The following is a 4878-nucleotide window of genomic DNA, read 5'->3' as shown; positions in this document are numbered from 1 at the left end:
GTTTTTTTTTACGGCAAAACCCTGCAACACTTACATGACAAAGGGCAGCGGCAGCACATTCAGAACAGCCGCAAACATACCACAGCGCAATGCAAGTGCGATAACGCTATTATGCCCGGCTCAAGCAGATTGCACAACCGAAACTAATCACAGAATGTCATTTTCTTGACAGCAAAACACTGCAACACTTACATGACAAAGGGCAGCGGCAGCACATTCAGAACAGTCGCAAACAGACCATAGTGCCCTGCGAGTGCGATAACGCAACTATTCCCGGCTTCACGAATAACGTGGCCGCCTCGATCACATAACAATTGAAAACACTACTGATTTCCAAATTAAAACCACACAAACATATCGCACAACCCAAACTAATCACAGAATATCGTTTTGTTGACAGCAAAACACTGCAACACTTACATAGCAAAGGGCAGCGGCAGCACATTCAGAACAGCCGCAAACACACCACAGCGCAATGCGAGTGCGGTGACGCGACCAGACGCGACTATGCCCGGCTCGCCCGGCTGCCCGGCATCACGAATCACGTGGCCACCTTGGTCACATGATTGACGACGGTATCGCCACCTTGCGCAAGGTTGGATCGCGTTGATGGGTTGTTGAATATTGTAGAGGCAAAACCCTGCAACACTTACATGACAAAGGGCAGCGGCTGACGCGCCGTGGCGTGGCGCCTTGGCGTGCGCGTCTTGCGCATTGCGCTTTTGTACTTCTCGACCGGTGAATCATGTTGCGCAGAGCCAGACGCCGCGCGCTCTTCCGTTGTTCCGTCGCCACTCCACCTGCAGCAAGAGCGGCGAGCTGGAAGTTGCCACTGGACGTTCCGCAAAGCCTTTCAGCTTCCTTTCTCATTTCGGGCGCTTCCCGCTTTCAATTCCGCGTCATTGTGGTTACAGCATGTTAAAAAAAATTACCGACGATTACGTTACTTCCTAATGCGAAATTTGAGCGCCGCAAATAAAAATTTGAGCGCAGCAAATAAGCTGATTCACCTTTTGGATAGATTGAGGCAAAGAAATCGAGCAACACATGTATGCGCTATCACAGAATTTTTTTTTTATTTTTCACACGTATTCCTTTAACAAAGACTCCACTAACAGTTCTTGACAGTCATGAAGGAAGCTTTGTGGTCGGAGAAATAGACTGATATATGTTCGACTTGGTACACCAATGCTTGATTCTCAAAGACGAGATCTATACAAGTGGCTCGCGAGGTTGTCACAGCCGTGGGGGAAGCAGAGGCTAAGCGCCGCCGCCGAGAAGACCCTGCCGTTCGCGCCGCCGAAGCGGAGGCTCATCGCCGCCGTCGAGAGCAACCAGCAGTAAGCGAGGCTGAAGCAGAAGCTCATCGCCGCCGCCGAGAAGACCCTGCAGTTCGCGCCGCCGAAGCGGAGGCTCATCGCCGCCGTCGAGAGCAACCAGCAGTAAGCGGAAGCGGAGGGGGGCGGCGTGTACACCCAGCGGCAAACGATGGGGGCAGAAGCGCGCGCAGCAAGCGGACAACACGATAAAGGGAGGAGGGAAGAGATAGCAGCGACCCTTCCCTCCTCTTTCTGCATGGCGGCGACGGTGTTCTATGCAGTCACGTTATCTTGACTCTCTAGCGGCGTCAGCGGCATCCAGCGGTATCAGTCGGTCGCTGCTAGCGCTGGGGGGATGAAAGGGGGGCGGAGCTGGTTACGAGGCCGACGACAACGCCGACGACGACGCGAAACCCAGGAACGGACGCCAAAGAGCTGCGCTCTAAAAACAATTGTCGCTTCTAATAAGTGCGATCACACCACGCTCTGCGCCGAAGCGTGGCGAGCCTATAACGACTAGTTTCAGAAATATTAAAGCGAATAGCTTTCTGTCTCTTCTCCGTCGGATGTTTTCGTAGTTCAGTCGTCGGTGGTCGCTCGCCGGACTGTTGATTTTCAAGGAAAACGCTCGCGCGTTCGTTCGCTCTCTCACGCTAACTATATGTCGCTCGCTCTCTCGCTCGCTTTCTCTCGCGTTCTTTTGTTCGCTCGCTCGCTCAGTCTAATCGCTCGCATTAACAATCATCGACGACGGTTTCAGCAATTTTTTTATGTACATTGTGCTCACAGTATAGAATTCGTTGCCACACTTTCTACAAAGCACCGTTACTAGAAACGACTGTACTGATGTGTCCCTCCGTTGGCACCAAAAGTGAAGTCGCTTATTAACTCGATACTTTTATTTATGCTGCTTGCGACTTTCATGATTTAGCGCTCTGGAGCCAAGCTCCAAGTTGTTCATGGGTCCCAGGGGAAAGCGCGTTATTTGATGAATAATGTATGCTTACCGTATTGCATACGCATAAGATATCACCTAAAATTTGTTATGGAGGTAAACATGGGCACACACACACACACACACATACATATATATATATATATACATATACATATATATATATATATATATATATATATATATATATATATATATATATATATATAATGGTTACGTGCTTATGCAAATCATTGTGAACTTGTACATGCCAGAATAGTGAAAACGTTCACTGCGTTCCTTTCTATTACACAAGGAGGAAATAACATGAAGCTACTGTTTATAACCAAACCGCAGTTTTCACTATTCAAACGTTGGGCACAAAATTTTAGCTTTTTACGCACGAAAACTGTGCAGCCCTCGTGCCTCAGCATTGAAAAAAAATTTAATTCAGCGGTAAGGTATTTACATCCCTGCATTGTGAATAAGATGAAACACGGCAAAGCCGCCTTGTGCAGCGAGAATTTTGAAGCATTTGCATGCGACGCTGCTCATTTTCCAGAAGCTCATTGTCACATTTAGTGACGACACCTTTGATATGCCAAACACACTGGAAGGAACCGGGTAGTCATACAGATCTTTCTTGCTGATGAAGGCTCGGCCGACTACCATTGCCGTAAGGGCGGCTTCGATGTTTCTGTACTCACGCTCCACTTCCTCCTGGCCCAAAACACTTCCTGTTGGGATGCCAACTTCATTTGCAATCCTTCGTCTCTTCTGACGTTAGGTTAACACCACTAAAGAATTTCTTTTTCTGGCCGCACTCATTCTAATGTAGGTCGAATAGAGGAGCAATTGACACGACGAGTGCTGTTTGACAAGCGAGGAATTCTCCCGCCAAAAACGGCGCTGTTAAAAATGTACCCGGTACGCTTGATAACTAAAGAGATAGAGCGAGCCATGTGAAGTCGTTTTCAAAACGTATTCACCCCTCGTTTTTAAGCTGCCTGGCTTCCAACGTTGTCAAAACGTATTCACCCCTCGTTTTTAAGCTATCTTGTTTGGAACGTCTTTGATGCGTCGATTTTGGTCAAAAATCAGTTTCAGACGTTGAATCCCTTAATACGACGTTTTCAAGACTTTGTGTGCTACCTGGGTAACTTCTTTCCTTTTTTTTCTATGCAGTATTAGGCAATGCATTATTATACTATCTTAAAATGGATTTTTGTGAGATTGAGCATGTACACACATTGCAACACTTCTATTTCAATAACACAGTGAAATATTGGTTCTTTAAGCAGCATTGTTGTGGTAGGCATTACTTCGAGTACGACAAACTATGTGCAGAGCTAAACACTTGGACACATGGATATTGCATGTGCATGGTTTAACTGTTAAACATGGAACAATAGCTCGCTACATATAGCCAGCCATGTTTAGTGGGTTTCCTCTTGACGTCCACATTTGTTGCTATAAAGTGCAGGAAGGGTGTGACGATGCTCATGAAACAAAGTGACTTAGACAGCAACGAGAGATGCTACAAAACACAATACTTGGTTACATTGGCATCACTTCTCGGCACATAATTCGCTGTCATAATTACTTCTGACCCCTGTGCTTAGATCTAGATGCACGTTAAGGAACCTCAGGTGGTCCAAATCTCCGGAGTCCCCTACAATGGCATGCCTCATAATCAAATCGTGGTTTTGGGCAATAAAAACGCGATAACTTTTTTTTAATTACATCTTCCTCAAGCCCCAATGCTAAGGGTCTCGCACTTTTTTTCCTCATGGCCTATCCAGTCTGTATTAACTATACGACTTTACTAAAATTTAATCTGAAGAGGCCTTGTGTCTTTCTTGAGCCTTCTTTGTGAACTGTGATCCAAAATGATAAAGAGCTGTGTTTGGGAGTTGTACCACTTGATAATACAGTTACCAATTGACCACCATCTCTGAATTAGTGCGGCACTTGCACACCTTCTCTTATTTGTGCCTGACTGAAAAGTTGGGTATGACTTCACATAACAGGCATATTTGTTTATTAGTACCAAAAGCGACTTGTATAAGGGCTACGCACGCATTACGCAAGAAGTTAGTCTGCATTACATCAATTGTTTGGTATTGATCTTAAAGTTTACAGGATAGCAGTACACTGTCAGGCAAAAGGCATTTCCAGTCCTTTGACATTGCCATATCAAAAAAGAAGGAAGAATGCGGGAGGCCTGAATTGCGAGCTTGAAGTGTTAGACAGCTCCTTAGATTATTTGTCTTACGTGTGGTGAGCAGGACTGCCGGGCAATTTAGCATGCCGTGAGTGATAGTTTGTTGACAAGTTTAGTACAGAGTTTATAAGCTGTACTCCGGAATGAAAAGCAATATCAGAGTAAATATACAGGATGACTCAGTTCACTCAATTTGTTCCTTGACTCTCGTCACAAACAGAACTGGTCATGAACCAAAACGAGCTCACCACAGCAAACACTATAAAAACTGTTTGTCCGGGCTATAGGGATATAAGATATATTTTTAAAAGTCAAAATTACGAAATGTTCTGTTGAATACTAAACTGTTCTACGAAACTCAATGTTTGGTTGGGCAGCTTCTGACTTCAAAGATGGCAGGT

Source organism: Dermacentor variabilis, chromosome 11 (genome assembly GCF_050947875.1).
Source record: "Dermacentor variabilis isolate Ectoservices chromosome 11, ASM5094787v1, whole genome shotgun sequence".
Lineage (NCBI taxonomy): Eukaryota > Metazoa > Arthropoda > Arachnida > Ixodida > Ixodidae > Dermacentor > Dermacentor variabilis.
Note: the sequence above shows the minus strand (reverse complement) of the source record.